This window comes from Hyla sarda, chromosome 1 (genome assembly GCF_029499605.1).
Source record: "Hyla sarda isolate aHylSar1 chromosome 1, aHylSar1.hap1, whole genome shotgun sequence".
In the NCBI taxonomy this organism is placed as follows: domain Eukaryota; kingdom Metazoa; phylum Chordata; class Amphibia; order Anura; family Hylidae; genus Hyla; species Hyla sarda.
In genome coordinates this window covers 123,698,563-123,719,418 of record NC_079189.1, presented here as the reverse complement: position 1 = coordinate 123,719,418, position 20,856 = coordinate 123,698,563, and positions in this window count along the sequence as shown.

Genomic DNA, 20,856 nt, shown 5'->3' with positions numbered 1-20,856 from the left:
AAAAAAAGCTGTTCATTGTCGCAATCCACCAAATCTGACGTAGTCCTCCACATTCACGTATCTAAATTTCGAAGAAAAAAACAACAAAAAGTATAGTACATTTTTTTGTTTCCACACACCAGCAAAAACGCAAGAAAAAAACACAAGAAAAACTTTAAAAACGCAGGAAAAAGCTGGGACAGTTTTTCTGGTGTTTTTGCGGATAGACAAAAGACCTCAATAGAATCTAGTGATGAGCGGCATATGCCATATTCGAATTCACGATATTTCGCAAATATGAGGACGAATATTCGTCCCATATTCGTGAAATTCGAATATTCGTTATATTCGTGACGTTTATTTTAATTGCAAAATTTCACTATTGCGAATGCGAAATTAATAGCAAAATTTCGCTCGTCTGCGTATGCGCGCTATAACATCATGCGTGGGATGTTGCTAGGGACGTTGCTAAGCTATGACAACTGTGGTTGCAGAACTCTCATTGGCTCACAGGCATAAGTAGGGCGGAATTTCCAGGAATATTCGCATTGCGAATATTTGTATTGCGAATATTCGCAATGCGAATATTCGCAAGCATAAACATTTCGTCTCACAGTCTCATCCCTGGGTCTTTATTGAAATGATACAAGCATTGCATTTATCAGTCGAAGGAGATCCCTACAATGTGCTCAGTTTTTAAAACAGTTTGAATTGCGAATATTCGTGAGCAACACTAATGGAATTCTGGGCTCAAAGAAATAGAACAAAATCCCTACGTCCACTTTCCTGTGAAGTAGAGAAGGAGTGCACGGTAGAGCGAGGGGGGTTGTTTCTATATTTGCACGAGATTTATCAAAGGAGTGTACAGCCTTAGTAAATTCTGAGCAAGAGTGTAAATTAGACAAGCAGTGTAAAGGGGTAGAACTGTGTCTACAATAGACAAATAATGATAAATCTCCCCCTATGTATGTATCAAACTTAGGTACAAGTTATACCCTTGTATAGTACTTGCACTACACAGCTATCTAACTACCTGGGCCAGGGCTGTGATAAGGTATTTTAATGCCCTAGGTAAACAAGGCATATTGTGCCCCTTTCCCATGTGAGTAATATCATTTTATTCAGACTAATTTCACACTGTTTGTAGTGTCTGTTTGCCATATCAACTTAAAAAACCCATCATATACATCAAATGTATCCTCAGGCTCCCATTCTCCAATAGTAGCCAAAAGAGTATGTTGTGTTTGGTAATCCTCATGATGTATACCAATCGATAATGTATAATGGATACTGGGTACTGTTCATAGTAGCTCAGACAATATAATACTCTTCATCATGGGGGGAGATTTATCAAAACCTGTCCAGAAGAAAAGTTTCCCAGTTGCCCATAGCAACCAATCAGCTTGCTTCTTTCATTTTTAACAAAGCCTCTGCAAAATGATTGGTTGCTATGGGCAACTGGGTAACTTTTCCTTTGCACAGGTTTTGATAAATCTCCCCCATGGATATAGTTACATAGTTAGTATGGCTGAAAAAAGACATATGTCCATCAAGTTCAGTCCAATTCTCTTCTTGTTAATGTTCCTCTTCAGTGGCTTCTTTGCAGCAATTTAACCTTAAATACCTTGATCTCTTAACGTCCTCTAAACAGTTGATGTGTCTGGTACTTGACCTTGGTGAAGGATCATGTATACTCTTATCTGAGGTGCTGTTAAAGTGAAAAGAAAGAGGCAGGAGCAGCATCAGAGGCATCTTTACTTTGGAGTACATAATGATGAAGTTTGTATTGTCGGTATTCCACCTAGACTTGAATATTCCCTAAAGGGATATACACCACCACCTGAATAACCAGGTTGATGCATACCTTGCTGTGCCCTTTCTGTGACAAACACCATTAACTTTTTGGTCACTAGATTAGATCAATAACCAGAACTTTCCCAGTTTGCCATGGCTGTCCTGCCTTGTCTATTCTCCAGTGTAGCATCAGAGTGAGTGGCAGGCAGCATTGTCATTACTAAGCAAACAAGATTTTCTGCTAATTACAGATGTCAAAATAAGACAGTACTACCACAACCACCACTACTGTCCCTTGGTTACTACATGTCAGAACCCGTAGGGTTAATCTGTTCTGAAGTTTATTTTTTGTTTATTTTGGTTGCTGGGCTATGCCTAGTGTCTGGGCTGGTCAGCTGACCTTTCTGGCTGGCTATTTAAGCCTGCAGTGTGCTCTCAGACATCGCCTGTGAAAGAGTTCTCTCAAGTAACTAGTATTTATATCCTGTTATTCCTGATATTCTGGTATTTGTGACTTTTGGCTTGGCTTTCTGACCCCTCTCCTGTATTTGTGAATTTGTACCTTGACATTTCTTGTTACCAACTTGGCTAGTGGACTCTGCCTTATTGTGTGTGTTTGTTTAGATTAATTTCCGTAGTTTGTGTGCCTCCTGACGTTTTCCCGACCTGAGTCTGTTTTTGTAGTTTGTTTTGTTGACAGTGACTCCCATTACTTACCTAGGAAGGGATTTGCACTGTGGTTGTCGATTTGCTGTTTATAGCAGAGAGGTAAGTAGACAGGGTCAGAGGGAGTGGGTGAGATTAGGGCTGCAGTCCTTCCCTGTCCTGACGTTACATTTTTACAGGCAAACATACCTGCATTTGCTATTATGGAGGCCATGATGGCTCTAGTGGAGCAAATGCAGGCTTTCACACATTTGGTACAATCTCTGGCCAAACAGGTCAAAGCAGAGGAATAGGCTAACATTCTCCAGCTGTTTCTAGTGAACCAAAAATAAATCTTCCTGACCGCTTTTCAGGTGACAGAAAGAAATTTGTGGTGTTCAGGGAGAGTTGTAAACTGTATTTTTGCATAAGACTTCAGTCAGCTAGCACTGAAGTTCAGAGAGTAGGAATTGTTATGTCCCTGCTTCAAGGGGATCCTCAGGAATGGGCATTTTTATTACCTCCCTCTGCCCCTGAAATAAGTTCTGTTGGTGTTGTTTTTATCTTCTATGGGTCTCCTTTATGATCAACTTTACCATGCAGCTTTCAGCCGGTTCGTCATGTAGAATCGCAGCTGGTTAGTCTTAAGCAGGGTCGAAGAGGAGTATTGTGCAGATTTTCGCAAATGGTGTACAGTCTCAGGATGGAATGATCCAACGCTTAGATGTCAGTTCAGACTGGGATTACCTGATGCTATTAAAGATGTCATTGTTAGTTATCCTTCACCTGACTCCTTAGAACAGGCTATGATGTTAGCTGTATTACTTGACAGACGTTTAAGGCTGGGTTCACACCACGTTTTTGCAATACAATTCCTGTATCAGGTTTATGATAAAAAACGGATTCCACAAAACCTGACTAAACTATATCAAAACATGTGTATACATTTTTATCTGTATACGGTTGAAAACCGCATACGGTTTGAAAAATTATGTCCGGTTGCATCCTTTTTTTAAGAAAAAAAACGTATACATTTTTAACTTTTCACACCATTATGAATAAAGTTTTACTTGTATGATTGAAATTCCAAGAAAAAAAACTGAGCAAAGCCAAAAACCGTATGGTGAAAACCGGATGGAACCGTACGCACATACGGTTCTGTACGGTTTGCATTGACTCCCATGTTAAAAAAAAAAAAACGCACACGGTTTAATACTGTTTTTTACCCGGACCAAAAACCGTGGTAGGCCACGGTTTTCTGTTCGGAAAAAAAAAAGTAAAAAAAACGTATGGTTTTTAAAACGGAGACAACCGTATTCATTATGGTGCATATGGTTTAGAATGGGAAGTCTATGGGCACGGTTTTCTTTACGGTTGCATATGTTTTTTTTTTAATGAAACCATATAGTAAAATCGTGGAGATAAAATCTATCTGGAAGAACAACTAATGTTTCTTTTGTGGAGAAGCGGGACACCGGATACAAACTTGTCCCAAACATCAGCAGCCGGGAAACGCCAGCACCTAAATGGCAATCAAGGAAATCATTTAGGCGCATAGGTATCTCCGAAATTGTCTTCTAAACTTGATCTTCAAGGGGCCTATAACCTAATCAGAATCAAGGATGGTGACGAATGGAAAACTGCTTTTAACACTCCCGAAGGTCACTTTGAATATCTAAATGCCATTTGGTTTCAGTAATGCACCGGCAGATTTTCAGAACCTTGTGAATGATATTTTTGAGAATTTGGGGGAAAATTCCTAGTGGATTATCTTAACAATATTTCAATTTTTTTTCTCATGACTGGTCATCTCATGTTAATCATGTACATTCTGTCCTGCAGTTACTTTGTGAAAACAAATTATTTGCAAACTTGAGAAATTTCTTTGGTGTCAAAGAGGTACAATTTTGGGGGTATAGTTTAACTCCAAGACACTTCAAAATGGATCCTAGTAAGGTTAAGGCAGTTTCAGACTGGGTGCGACCTTCTTCTCTAAAGGCTTTACAATGATTTTTGGGCTTTGCGAACTACTACAGAAAATGTATTAAACAATTTTCATTGCAAAACCATTAACTGATTTGACTCGCAAAGGAGCAGATCTTAAAGGGTGTTTTATCTCTGCTCCGATATTAGTCCAACCAGATCAAACCAAGCCCTTTATTGTAGAGGATGATGCCTCAGAGGTCGGTGCTGGAGCATTATTGTCTCAGGGAACTGCTTCTCTTACTAATTTACATCCTTGTGCTTTTTTCTCTCAAAAATTTTCTGCATAAGAACAAAATTATGATGTTGCTAATCGGAAACTTTTGGCAATAAAGTGGGCTTTTGAGGAATGGAGACATTATCTGGAAGGAGCGGTTCATCAGATTATGGTTATTACTGACCACAAAAATTTTACTTTCCTAGAATCTGCTAAATGTCTCAATCCCCGTCAAGCTCGTTGGGCCTTGTTCTTTACTCGAGTTTCAATGCTTCTCAGCCTATTGATTCTAATCCTGAGACAATTCTCCTGGGAGGTGTGAACATTTCAGCAGTGTCCTCATATTTAATTTAAGAGATTTTGAATAAGCAAGGTTTGGTTCCTCCAGAAACTCCTAGTGGCAAAGTTTTTGTACCCAGTCAGTTTCTTCTTGGAATTATTGAAGAATGTCATTGTTCCCGGTTGGCTAGTCATCCTGGTATTGAGGGTACAAGAAAACTGCTTCAAAGGAAATTCTGGTGGCCAACTCTCAACAGGGATGTGGAGGCTTTTGTGATTGCATGTGAAGTTTGTGCTTGACCAAAGACTCCTCAAACACATCCCACAGGAGAGTTGCTTCTGTTATCTATTCCTAAGAGGCCGTGGACTCATATTTCTTTGGATTTTATGACTGATCTGCCTCCATCTGAGGGAAAAACTGTTCTATAGGTGGTGGTGGACAGGTTCAGTAAACAATGTCATCTTGTTCCTTTGAAGAAACTCCCTTCAGCTAAAACTCTTGATAATTTGTTTTTAGGTCATCTTGTTAGGCATCATGAGGTACCGGAGAATATTGTGATCTGATCAAGGTGTAGAATTTGTTTCAAAATTTTTTGTAAACAGTTGGGTGCTGAATTGTCCTTTTCTTCTGCTTTTCATCCACAATCTAATGGTTAGAAAGAATGAAACAGAATGTTGAACAGTACCTTAGATGCTACGTAGCAGACTGACAGGATGAATGTTTTTCTTTTTTATCTCTTGCTGAGTGTGCCTTAAATAATTGGAAAAATCGGCACGTCACCATTCTTCTGTGTATATGGGTTCCATCCACGGTTTCCTTCCTGTACTAATACCATAAGTGATAACCCTGAGGTTGAAACAACTATGAGTAAACTATGCTCAGTTTGGGCCCAGGTTCAGGAAAACCTGAGCCCAAATCGTTCTTTTTATTTTCCAAAATAAATGCATGGTGTTATTCTGCATAAACTTAATGAAATATATTTCAAAATCTGTAAAGTTTTAAAAGTTGTTATAAATATATCTATGTTACTGAAGTAATAAAACATTCAGTGCAAAGAATATGTGATACTTTTACACTTTGAGATGATTCCCTAACCCCTTCTGATAGCATTGGAAGAGAAATAGAATCAAGGAACTGTGCTGTGAGAGACTTAGCATTTAGCTGTTTAGCAATACCATAAAGCCTTCAAAGGGGTACTCCGGTGGAAAACAACTTTTTTTTTTAAATCAAGTGGTGCCAGAAAGTTAAACAAATTTGTAAATTACTTATATTTAAAAACCTTTATCCTTCCAGTAGTTATCAACTTCTGTATGTTCCAGAGGAAGTTCTTATCTTTTTGAATTTATTTTCTGTCTGACCACAGTGCTCTCTGCTGATGCCTCTGTCCATGTCAGGAACTGTCCAGAGCCGGAGCAAATCCCCATAGCAAACCTATACTGCTCACCAGAGCACCGTGGTCAGACAGAAAATAAATACAAAAAGAAAAGAACTTCCTGTGGAGTACTTCAAATAGACGTATAACACACATTTTTTAGGCAATTTTTTTTAGCCTAAAGTCTATCTGCGTGTTATATGCCGATAAACTGTTTCTGCCCCTCAGAAGCCGCTCCGTCCCTGCCCGCTTCTCTGCCCCTGCCTATCCTGGGATCCAGAGACTGCCGCCACCACTGCCCCATTGCCTCCCTCATCCCCGGTTTTATAATTACCTGTTCCAGGGGTCCGTGCTGCTTCTGGCTCTGGTGTAATGAAGAAAACTGTGTCTTGAAGCGTTCTGTGTCCTGCGTTGCTGCTATGCGCTGCGCAATGACGAGTGGCGTCTTCAACGTGATGTCACCTTCAGTGGCCCGGCGCACAGTAACAGCTAAGAAAGCCTCTGGAGCCAGAAGCAGCGTGGACCCCTGGAACGGGTAATTATAAAACCAGGGATGGGGGAGGTAATGGGGCAGCGGCAGTCCCTGGATAGCCAGGGGGTGAGAAGTGGCAGCAGCAAGACTCTAGACTCCAGGAAAGGCAAGGGGAGAGGCAGGGCAGTGATGGGCAGTGATGGGCAGTGTTGGCCTCTCTTCCCCTGCCTTTCCTGGGGGCTTCTGCAGGGTCAGAAACAGTTTATCAGGGTATACACATGCACACACACGCACCTTCATTTTACCAAAAACTTTTCTTACCCAAATATTCTTGGAAAAATGAGGGTGTGTATTATAGGCCGGTGGGTGGTATACCCCGATAAATACGGTACCTTACAAATCTGATTAACTTTCTGGCACCAGTTGATTAAAAAAAAAATGTTTTCCACCAGAGTACACCTTTAATATCTGAAGAAATAGCAATTTTGTGCATAAAGGAGTCTTCCATTCTCTTTTTAAGAGAAAACACTTCATGCAAACATCAAGAACTGTGGGGGTTACCATAGTGAGGAGAAGGAGTAAACTCTGTCCACTGTCAAAATTGTGTCCAAATGCACAGCTGTGATCAGTAGTCCAACATCTTTAAAAAAAGACAAATAATATCATCAAACTTCAAAAGAGATTATGAAAACCTTTAATAATGACAGGTAAGGGCTCCAACTTGTTTTACTTCACATTTGAGGTCATGAAGGTCTTGAGAACCAGATCAAGAGCTCTGATGATGAGGGAGGTCATAAAGGTTCTAAAGACAGGCAAATCATTATTACAGGGGCTACCCACCTCTAAAAAATGTATCCCCTATCCATAGTGTCTGATCATGGGGGGAATCTCTAGTAGGTGCTCCAGCCCCCATCTTCAGAGATGTACATGTCTCTGCAGTAAAGGCTGTTCAGCGGCTTCCCCTAGTTGATGATTGGCTGAGCGGGCCATCACTACCGAGACAAGGTTGAGGCTAGTAGTGCTGGGCACGAATATTCGCATTTCAAATTTTTATCTCAAATATCGCGAATTTGCGAATATTGCGAATATATTTGCGATATATTTGAAATAGCGAATATTAGTTTTTTGCATATGCGCATATTCGCATATGTTAATATTCGCATATGCACATATTCGCATAGATGAATATTCACATATGCGTATATTCGCATATGTGAATATTTGCATATTCCTTCTTTTCACTTGTGGGCCAATTAGAATGATGCAAATACACTTGTCAGAGGTTATCAACAACATCCCTAGCAGCCAATAGTAAAGTTGCCCACCCCCTCACTGTTTTCTTCCTCGAATACGTGAATATGTGAATATTCACACATGCGAATATTTGCATATGCGAATATAACGAATACGCAAAATTCACAAATATAGGACGAATATTCATCTATATATTTGCGAAATATCGTGAATTCGAATATGGCCAATGCCGCTCATCACTAGAGGCTAGATCGATCAGCGGGGGAAATACAAGTAATACATGAGCATTTGTTATATATCTGTATGAAAAAAGGTTTATCCATGTGGAATCATCATAATGGGGGGTATTCAGTCTGAAAACCAACGGCAGCAAGAGCTGTGAATATGGACCTGAGGAAGATGATCTCTGCTAAGAAAAGTTTCTAATCACCTTAGAGTGATTTATATTCCATTTATGTTTATATAAATATGGATATAGGGTTTTGACCACTCATTGACCCTTATGCCAAAGATGAGGTACACTAACATGCAACATAAACATGTAAAAATTTGCAGAGAAATAAAAATAAATATTACATAGGGTTCACAAACCTTCAAGCACCACCAGGTGTTTGTGTATATATATATATATATATATATATATATAGAGAGAGAGAGAGAGAGAGAGAGAGAGAGAGAGAGAGAGAGAGAGAGAGAGAGAGAGAGAGTCAGGTCCTTAAGATCAGAGTTGATTGCTTCCTTAAGAGATTAATACTGTAAAATATATTTTCTATGTTTATAAGTTTCTGACTTGGGAACGATGCATAAAATGTCAGAAAATCTTTTTCTGGATGCAGACTTGCATATTCTACAATGTTGTATTAGTTGGCACTGATGGATTTGTTCCTGTGTTTGCTCTGCTTATACTGTCTTGTGGGATTAGTACAATGTTGTCCTTGCATTGACTTTTCCTATATTGCTCAAATCAGGTAAGAATGGATCACAGTAATACATTAAACTGACAATACAATGTTTAATGAATGTTTAATGTTTTTGCTGAGACAAATTTTACATTCTGATTAAGTTCCATACATTTGGAATACTGCTTTCGCCTGCACTGTCACATATTGAATTAATGCATGAGGTGCACACAAAATTATTAAAGTTGGTGCCAGAATTTAACTATTCACTGTACATGTGAGTATATAGTTAACTGTTTAAATCGTGAGCGTAAGAAAAGATTCAAGTCCCTCAAATAAAAACTGTTACGCCAAGAGCTTCGGGTCCCTGCTCCTCCCAGGAGCGGTCGCGGCGTTCTCCTCTCTGCACCGCCCCGGTCAGACCCGCTGACCGGGAGTGCTGCACTGACACTGCCGACGGGGATGCGATTCGCATAGCGGGACGCACCCGCTCGCGGATCGCATCCCAATCTACTTACCTGTCCCCGGCTGTCACGTCCTGGCGCGCGCGGCTCCGCTCTCTAGGGTGCGCGCGTGCCAGCTCTCTAAGATTTAACCCCTTAAGGACTCAGCCCATTTTGGCCTTAAGGACTCAGACAATTTAATTTTGACGTTTTCATTTTTTCCTCCTCGCCTTCTAAAAATCATAACTCTTTTATATTTTCATCCACAGACTATTATGAGGGCTTGTTATTTGCGTGACCAGGTGTCCTTTGTAATGACATAACTCATTATATCCTAAAATGTATGGCACAACCAAAAAACACTATTTTTGTGGGGAAATTAAAAAGAAAAACGCAATTTTGCTAATTTTGGAAGGTTTTGTTTTCACGCCGTACAATTTATGGTAAAAATGATGTGTGTTCTTTATTCTGAGGGTCAATACGATTAAAATGATACCCATTATTACGTACTTTTATATTATTGTTGTGCTTAAAAAAAATCACAAACTTTTTAACCAAATTAGTACGTTTATAATCCCTTTATTTTGATGACCTATAACTTTTTTATTTTTCCGTATAAGCGGCGGTATGAGGGCTCATCTTTTGCACCATGATCTTTCCTTTTTTTTGATACCACATTTGCATATAAAAAAACTTTTAATACATTTTTTATAATTTTTTTTAATAAAATGTATTAAAAAAGTAGCAATTTTGGACTTTTTTTTTTTACGTTCACGCCGTTCACCGTACGGGATCATTAACATTTTATTTTAATAGTTCGGACATTTACGCACGCATCGATACCAAATTTGTCCATAAAATTTATTTTTTACGCTTTTTGGTGGTAAAATAGGAAAAAACTTTGGATGTTTTACTTTTTTATTGGGGGAGGGGATTTTTCACTTTTTTTTTACTTTTACTTTTACATTTTTTAAAAAAATTTTTAACACTTGAATAATCCCCATAGTGGACTATTCATAGCGATACCAATATTGCTAATACTGATCTGTTCTATGTATAGGACATAGAACAGATCAGTGTTATCGGCTATCTTCTGTTCTGGTCTGCTCGATCAAAGACAAGAGCAGGAGACGCCAGGAGCCGGAAGCAGGAAGGTGAAGGGACCTCCGTGCGGCGTTCTGAATGATCGGATCCCCGCAGCAGCGCTGAGGGCGATCCGATCGTTCATTTAAATTGCGCACTGCCACAGATGCCGGGATCTGTATTGATCCCGGCACCTGAGGGGTTAATGGCGGACGCCCATTGCCGGCGGGTCCCTGGCTGCGATCAGCAGCCGGGATCAGCCACGCATGACACGGGCATCGCTCCGATGCCCGCGGTTATGCATAGGACATAAATGTACGTCCTGGTGCGTTAAGTACCACCGCACCAGGATGTACATTTACGTCCTGCGTCCTTAAGGGGTTAAAGGGCCAGTGCACCACTAATTGGTGCCTGGCACAATCAGTGTATTAGCTCACCTGCTCCAGGCCTATATTACCTCACTTCCCCTTCCCTGCATTGCCGGATCTTGTTGCCCTTGTGCCTAGTGAAAGTGTTTTCTGTGATTGCCTTACCAGTGTTACCAGACCTTCTGCCGTTACCCTTGACTACGAACCTTGCCGCCTTCCTTGACCTTCTGCTACGTCTGACCTCGCCTCTGTCTAGTCCTTCTGTCCCACGCCTTCTCAGCAGTCAGCGAGGTTGAGCCGCTACCAGTGGATACGACCTGGTTGCTACCGCCGCAGCAAGACCATCCCGCTTTGCGGCAGGCTCTGGTGAATACCAGTAGCAATTTAGAACCGGTCCACCGGTACGGTCCACGCCAATCCCTCGCTGACACAGAGGATCCACCTCCAGCCTGCCGAATCATAACAAAAACATTTACATTTTCTGAAGTTGTTGATCAAGGGGAAGGTGACTACAAAGCATCTAATCTTAAAGGGGTTATCCCCCATAAGGTGATTTTAGTTCGTACCTGGCAGACAGTAATGGACATGCTTAGGAAGGATCTGTGCTTGTCTTGGGGCTAAATGGCTATGTTGTAAGATTACCATAACACTGTGGCTAGCTTTTTGTGAACTCGTATTTCCTGTTCGAGTTTTCTTTTTTTCCTACAAATCCCATAATTCCATTTTCCGCCCTCCCACACATCTGCCACCCCACCCATTGAAACATAAATGAGCTGCATCCATTCAGAAGAACTGTGGTTTTCAATCAGGATGCCTACAGCTGGTGCATTAGTTGCAGTTGATCTCTCTCCCACCAATCAATCCCTCCACCCATTGAAGCAGACAGGCTCCCTGTCATCAGCTGACTAGTGAGTCAGGTCTCGGCCGCATTGCAGCCTGGGAAAAATCTGAGACAGGAGTAATTTTGTATTCTGTTAAAAATAAATACTGGGTGAAAATCACAGAAGAATTGTGAGAAAACTATCACACACAGGTACAAACACTATATTATGAACTACACTAACTTTACAACTCCTGTAGCATGGACAAATAAATAAAAAAAAAATTTGAGTTATTTCCTCCTCTCCTTTTAAAATCCATAACTCTTTTGATTTTCTACCTACATGGCTTCTTTATGTCCTTTGTAATGGCAAAAATAATTTACAGTAAGGCAAAAAATAAATATATATATATATATATATATATATATATATATATATATATATATTTCCAAAATACCAACAGAGCAGCACATCCAAAGGGCAGATAAGTAAAGCGGTGCCAGCGGCGAAATAGCCCGGTCAAGGCGGTCACACATCCAAGATAGTAATCCGCAGCACTCCAGGAGTAGGTGCAAAAATAAAGTGCTTTATTCCATACTAATACAGAGCAACGTTTCAGCTGCCATGCAGCCTTTCTCAAGCATGCTTGAGAAAGGCTGCATGACAGCTGAAACGTTGCTCTGTATTAGTATGGAATAAAGCACTTTATTTTTGCACCTACTCCTGGAGTGCTGCAGATTACTATCTTGTATATATATATATATATATATATATATATATATATATATATATATATATATATATATATATAAAATGCAGGCAGCACACCACGACTTGTGTCAAAAGGAGTAAATTTATTCCATGATTTAACAGAGGCTACGTTTCTCCAGCCTCACGCTGGCTTTCTCAAATATATATATATATATATATTTGTTGGGCGAAATTGAAAAAAACTGCTATTTTGCAGCTTTTTGGGGTTTTGTTTCTACGCAGCACCCTTTACAGTTAAAATGATTTTTAATTGTTTTGTTTTATATTACATTTAAAAAAAAGTTACTTTATGTAAGAAAATAAGTATGCTTTAAAGGGGTACGCCGATGAAAAAACTATTTTTTCTTAAATCAACTGGTGTCAGACAGTTAAACAGATTTGTGAAGTACTTCTATTTAAAAATCTTAACCTTTCAAGCACTTATCAGCTGCTGTGTGCTCTACAGAAAGTTCCTCTCTTTTTGAATTTCTTTTCTGTCTCACGACAGTGCTCTCTTCTGACACCTCTGTCTGTCTCAGGAACTGTCCAGAGCAGGAGCAAATCCCCATAGCAAACCTATCCTGCTATGGACCATTCCAGAGACAGACAGAGGTGTCAGCAGAGAGCACTGTGGTCAGACAGAAAATAAATGTAAAAAGAAAAGAACTTCCTGTGGAGCATACAGCAGCTGATAAGTTCTAGAAGGGTTAAGATTTTTAACCCCTTAAGGACCAAGGGCGTACAGGTACGCCCTTGGTCCTGCTCTCCTGATATAACGCGGGGTTACACAGTAACCCCGCGTCATATCATGGCGGGCCCGGCGTCATAGTGAAGCCGGGACCCGCCTCTAATAGCGCGCAGCGCCGATCGCGGCGCCGCGCGCTATTAACCCTTTAGCCGCGCGCTCAAAGCTGAGCCGCGCGGCTAAAAGTGAAAGTGAAAGTTCCCGGCTAGCTCAGTCGGGCTGTTCGGGATAGCCGCGGCTAATCGCGGCATCCCGAACAGCTGACAGGACAGCGGGAGGGCCCCTACCTGCCTCCTCGCTGTCCGATCGCCGAATGACTGCTCAGTGCCTGAGATCCAGGCATGAGCAGTCATGCGGCAGAATCGTTGATCACTGGTTTCTTATGAGAAACCAGTGATCAACATAGAAGATCAGTGTGTGCAGTGTTATAGGTCCCTATGGGACCTATAACACTGCAAAAAAAAAGTGAAAAAAAAAAGTGAATAAAGATCATTTAACTCCTCCCCTATTAAAAGTTTGAATCACCCCCCTTTTCCAATAAAAAAAAAAACACAGTGCAAATAAAAATAAACATATGTGGTATCACCGCGTGCGGAAATGTCCGAATTATAAAAATATATCATTAATTAAACCGCTCGGTCAATGGCGTGCGCGCAAAAAAATTCCAAAGTCCAAAATAGTGCATTTTTGGTCACTTTTTATATCATTTAAAAATGAATAAAAAGTGATCAATAAGTCCTATCAATGCAAAAATGGTACCGTTAAAAACTTCAGATCACGGCGCAAAAAATGAGCCCTCATACCGCCCCATATACGGAAAAATAAAAAAGTTATAGGGGTCAGAAGATGACAATTTTAAACGTATTAATTTTCCTGCATGTAGTTATGATTTTTTCCAGAAGTCCGACAAAATCAAACCTATATAAGTAGGGTATCATTTTAATCGTATGGACCTACAGAATACAAATCAGGTCTCATTTTTACCGAAAAATGTACTACGTAGAAACGGAAGCCCCCAAAAGTTACAAAACAGCGTTTTTTTTTCAATTTTGTTGCACAATGATTTTTTTTCCCGCTTCACCATAGATTTTTGGGCAAAATGACTGACGTCATTACAAAGTAGAATTGGTGGCGCAAAAAATAAGCCATCATATGGATTTTTAGGTGTAAATTTGAAAGAGTTATGATTTTTTAAAGGCAAGGAGCAAAAAACGAAAATGCAAAAACGGAAAAACCTCCGGTCCTTAAGGGGTTAAACAGAAGTAATTTACACATATGTTAAACATTCTGGCATCAGTTGATTTAAAATTGTTTTATACTGGAGTACCCGAATTTTCCGACCACTATAACATCTTTATTTTATATATGGGGGCAGTTTGTGGGCTTATATTTTTGTGTTGTGATCTGCAGTTTTTATCATTGCCATATTTGTTTTGATGGGACTTTTTAATAGCTTTTTATTCATTCATGAAGTGACCAAAAATCATAAATTCTGAGTTCCCTATCTTTTTGCATTGATGCCATTCACTGTGATGTAATTAATGCTATATTCCAATATTTTAGAAAAAATTGAAAAAGGGGGGGGGGGGCGCGATTAAAACTTTTTTTAGGGAATGCTTATTTAGATTTATTTCATTTTTTTTATTCTTTTTAACCAATTTTTTTAGTCTACATTATTATTACTAGATAACTATTATCTGAAATCTTTTTTTTTTTAAACACAGTTCAATGTTGTGCCATAGCATAACATCAATCTGTATTATTGGCACTATTGGCAATGAGCGTGTTGATCGGAGAGCAAAGATTCAGGTAAAGATCCTCCGGTCATCATCTTATATGATCAGGATCCCGTGATTATCCCATGAAGGTCTCAATCAGCCCCCTGAACCTCCTGGCACAATTAATTTTGACTTTTACACCTGACAATTAACTTGGATTGGGGATCTAAAGGGTAATGCTAGGTATCCGCATGATTGCCATCACCCTGCATTATTGGTGAGTCCTGGCTGCTTATACTGTCAATAAAGTGAGTGCAGTTCCTGGGCTCACTTCATAGACTGTTAACACTTAATGATGGAAATATAAGTCGTAGGGCAGAAAGGGTTAAAGTGGTCTTTCTGGGACTTCTAATCTTTAGAGTAGACCATTAATATTAGATTATTGGGGATCTCATGACCAGCATCCTCGCCATTTAGCTGACTAGGCACTACTTCGTACATTCAGTAATACCTGGTATTGCAGCTCATCCCATTACTTTGTCATCATGAAAAATAAATAACATGCTCATTTTATCTATGGCTCACATTTACACTGCAATATTTCTGTATTCTACCACTTCCAGGTTAGCCAACAATATGCCAAAGCATCAAGATGGGCAACTGGGATCTGAGGTAACTCCAATTGTAGGTCAGCTACAAAACACTCTCCGCATCAGATATGTTTAGAGCAAGTCCAGCTATTGAGCCTGCTCCATATTTTTCTTTCTAAGGTCAACTTGGTAATCCTATACTATGTGAACAATGCTTGTATTTTATCTCAGATTGCATAAAGCATGAATATAGATGGCCAAATGAATAAACAACTTGCTTTGGTATGTAACACTTAATATTTATATTCAGGACCTACTGGAGGTAAGCTCAGTTCTCACTGAATTCATTTCACCCCTGTAGAGACAGAACTTATGAACATGTGCAGTTGTTATAGTGGTTGCCTGCTGTCATTAGTTGCAAAAGGTTTGCTTTTTCATTATAGTAATTGTTACCTTATTATCAGAAAGAAGATCCAGCAGAAAATCATGCTTCAACATCCAATAAGATTTTCTTAAATGGCGGTGGATATGGCACGTCCACAACATGTTTGACTCTAGTTAAACTGGGGTGCAGAGTCTTAGGGTCCCTGGTATTAAACCATAACCCCTACAAAGAGGTATAGTCTTCACTGAAGGGTATTACTTAGGTTGCAGTCCCCAGGAATAGTTACCTTTTGGCAATAAACTGGAATTGCTGCAGCAACCGAAATGTGTGCAGATATCTAGATGAAAACGCCCTTAGGAATGGTGAAATGTGTGGTCCTCATCAGGCCTGTCGCTACAGGACAGGCAAACCAAGCATTTGCTTGGGGCCCTGAGCAGAGCCAGTGCTTGCCCATCCTGTAGCAATGGGGCAATTCCCCCCATCACCAGGGCCGGATTAACAATTGTGCTCTTGGAGCTTGTGCTCCGGGCCCCAGGCACCCAGTCAAACAAGAGGGCCCCCAAATGTCTGACATTTTTTTTTAAATAAACTCATTTGCAGCTTTGGAGTCCTTCTCAGCTCACCACAATCCCGCTCCCACCCCACCCCAGCTGCACTTGGTATCTTCCCTTAGCCCGGACTCTTCTCTCAGCCATCTGAGCAGGAGGAGGGGGGAGGAGAGAGCACAGAGCTGTGAGGAAAGGAGACCGCAGAGGCTGTACAACATGGGGCCTGACTATAGTAGGCGTCCCTGCATTTATATATATGTATATATGTGTGTGTATAAGCGTGTGTGTGTGTGTGGATATATATATGTGTGTACATATGTGTATGTCTATGTACTGTGCCTGTGTGTGTTACTACTGTGGACGACTATATGTAAAATGCATGTGTGTATCTATACCAGTGTTTCCCAACCAGGGTGCCTCCAGTTGTTGCAAAACTACAACTCCCAGCGTGCCCGGACAGCCAAAGGCTGTCTGGGCATGCTGTGAGATGTAGTTTTGCAACCTCTGTAGGCATCCTGATTGGGAAACACTGATCTATTCTATCTGTGTGTGTATGATGCATGTAAAGTATGTAATGTATACAGTATGTGTGTGTATAATGCATGTACAGTATGTACAGTGTGTTGTGTGTATGATGCATGTACAGTATGTAATGTGTACAGTGTGTGTATAATGCATGTACAGTATGTAATGTGTACAGTGTGTGTGTGTGTGTATATGATGCATGTACAGTATGTAATGTGTACAGTATGTGTGCTGTGTGTGTATATAATGCATGTACATTATGTAACGTGTACAGTTTGTGTGTGTATGATGCATGTACAGTATGTAATGTTTACAGTATGTGTGTGTATGATGCATGTACAATATGTAATGTGTGCAGTATGTGTGTTGTGTGTATGATACATGTACAGTATGTAATGTGTACAGTATGTGTGTTGTGTGTGTATGATGGATGGAGGCTGTATGTCTGTGGGGGGACATACTACACCTAATGTGGGGGGACTATACTGCACCTAATGTGAGGGAACTATACTGCACCTAATGTGGGGGAACCTACTGCACCTAATGTGGGGAACTATACTGCACCTAATGTGGGGGAACTATACTGCACCTAATGTGGGGGAACTATACTGCACCTAATGTGGGGGAACTATAGCCTAATGTGGGGAAAACTATACTGCACCTAATGTGGGGAACTATACTGCACGTAATGTGGGGTAAACTATACTGCCAACCTAATGTGGAGAACTATACTGAACCTAATGTGGGGAGAACTATACTGCATCTAATGTGGGGAACTATACTGCACCTAATGTTGGGGGATTATACTGCACCTAATGTGGGGGAACTACAGCCTAATGTGGGGGACTGTACAGCACCTATTGTGGGGAACTATACTGCACCTAATGTGGGGAACTATACTACACCTAATGTGGGGGACTATACTGCACCTTATGTGGGGGTACTATACTGCACCTTATGTGGGGGAACTATACTGCACCTAATGTGGGGGAACTATACTGCACCTAATGTGGGGGAACTATACTGCACCTAATGTGGGGGAACTATACTGCACCTAATGTGAACCCCTAATGTGGGGGAACTATAGCCTAATGTGGGGAGAACTATACTGCACCTAATGTGGGGAACTATACTGCACCTAATGTGGGGTAATCTATACTGCCAACCTAATGTGGAGAACTTTACTGCACCTAGTGTGGAGAACTCTACTGCACCTAATGTGGGGAGAACTATACTGCACCTAATGTGAGGAACTACACTGCATTTAATGTTGGGGGACTATACAGAACCTAATGTGGGGGAACTACAGCCTAATGTGGGGGACTGTACAGCACCTATTGTGGGGAACTATACTGCCTAATGTGGGGGAACTATACTGCACCTAATGTGGGGGACTATACTGCACCTAATTTGGGGAGCTATACTGCACCTAATGTGGGGGAACTATACTGCACCTAATGTGGGGGAACACTGCTAGCCTAATGTGGGGAGAACTCTGCTGCACCTAATGTGGGGACAACTCTGCTGCACCTAATGTGGGGGATACTGTGCCTCACCTAACGTGTGGGAACTGTGCCGCACCTAACGTGGTGGGAACTGTGCCGCACCTAACATGGGGGGAACTGTGCCGCACCTAACGTGGGGGGAACTGTGCCGCACCTAACGTGGGGGGAACTGTGCTGCACCTAATGTGGGGGGAACTATACTGCACCTAATGTGGGGGAACTATACTGCACCTAATGTGGGGGAACTATACTGCACCTAATGTGAACCCCTAATGTGGGGGAACTATATCCTAATGTGGGGAGAACTATACTGCACCTAATGTGGGGAACTATACTGCACCTAATGTGGGGTAATCTATACTGCCAACCTAATGTGGAGAACTTTACTGCTCCTAGTGTGGAGAACTATACTGCACCTAATGTGGGGAGAACTATACTGCACCTAATGTGGGGAACTATACTGCACTTAATGTTGGGGGACTATACTGAACCTAATGTGGGGGAACTACAGCCTAATGTGGGGGACTGTACAGCACCTATTGTGGGGAACTATACTGCACCTAATGTGGGGAACTATACTGCCTAATGTGGGGCAACTATACTGCACCTAATGTGGGGAACTATACTGCCTAATGTGGGGGAACTATACTGCACCTAATGTGGGGAACTATACTGCACCTAATGTGGGCTAATCTATACTGCCAACCTAATGTGGAGAACTTTACTGCTCCTAGTGTGGAGAACTATACTGCACCTAATGTGGGGAGAACTATACTGCACCTAATGTGGGGAACTATACTGCACTTAATGTTGGGGGACTATACTGAACCTAATGTGGGGGAACTACAGCCTAATGTGGGGGACTGTACAGCACCTATTGTGGGGAACTATACTGCACCTAATGTGGGGAACTATACTGCCTAATGTGGGGCAACTATACTGCACCTAATGTGGGGAACTATACTGCCTAATGTGGGGGAACTATACTGCACCTAATGTGGGGGACTATACTGCACCTAATGTGGGGGAACACTGCTAGCCTAATGTGGGGAGAACTCTGCTGCACCTAATGTGGGGGGAACTCTGCTGCACCTAATGTGGGGGGAACTGTGCCTCACCTAACGTGTGGGAACCGTGCCGCACCTAACGTGGTGGGAACTGTGCCGCACCTAACATGGGGGGAACTGTGCCGCACCTAACGTGGGGGGAACTGTGCTGCACCTAACGTGGGGGGAACTGTGCTGCACCTAATGTGGGGGCCTCATATCGACGTTCGCTCACGTTGCGCTCCCAGAATTCAAGGGCCGGCATTACTACGTCCTGACGCCGGCCCTAGTCCAGCCCTAGTCCGTTCCTTCAAACGGTCCTAGTCATTACTATTCACTTCAGAATAAGGGCTTCCACTGGTTTATTTAACTGGCACAATGAATGGTGGTCAGCATGGACGGTGTAGGTGATAATTAGTGTTGCTCGCGAATATTCGCAACTCGAATTTAATTCGCGAATATCGCAAATTCGCGAATTCGCGAATATTCGCGAATATAGCGCTATATATTCGTAATTACGAATATTTGTTTTATTTTTTTTAATTTTTTTAATTTTTTTTTTCACAGTACACATCACAGTGATCATCCCTCTCTGCTTCCAGCTTATGTGGTGTAAGAAGGCTCTAATACTACTGTGTGAGACTGGTGTGCGAATTTTCGCATATGCGAAAATTTACGTATGCAAATTTTCGTATATGCGAATTTCCGTTTATGTTAATTTTGTATATGCAAATTTTCGCATATGGTAATTTTCGCACACGCGAATATTCGCATGTGCGAAAATAAAACGAGGATATTACGAATATGCGAATATTCGCGAATATGACGAATATTCGTCCATATATTCGCGAATATTCGCGAATTCGAATATGGCCTATGCCGCTCAACACTAGTGATAATAGTTGCCCTAAAACAAAAAATGTTTACCTGTTCTGCTCCCTTGTATTCCATTATCACCCATTGCTTGTCTCAGAAATATTCCTTTTGAGACAAGAGGGGGAAGAGGGGTACCAAATAAAAAAAATCATTGAATTCTGACAAAACCACCCCACATAAGATATGAGAAGCACAAATAGGGAAATAGGACACAGCATAGGAACAAAGTCACAACATGTGATTGAAATCATAGCACAGGAAAAAGGTCGTAGAACAGGAATACAGTTGTAGCACAGAAATGATCTCACCAGACTGGAGAAAAGACACAGCATTAAAAGGAAAACTTCGACAAAAACTTACTTATCCCTTATCCACAGGATAGCTGATCATGGTGGGTCCGACCTCTGGGACCCCCGCAATCTCTGGGACGGGACTAGGCGCTCATTGAGGAGCACGCGCGCTCCTTTCATTTCCATGGGAGTGCCAAAAAGACCTGACTACAGCATAAAGGCATCATTGGCGCTCCCATAGAAATTAATAGAGTGAATAGATGTCACG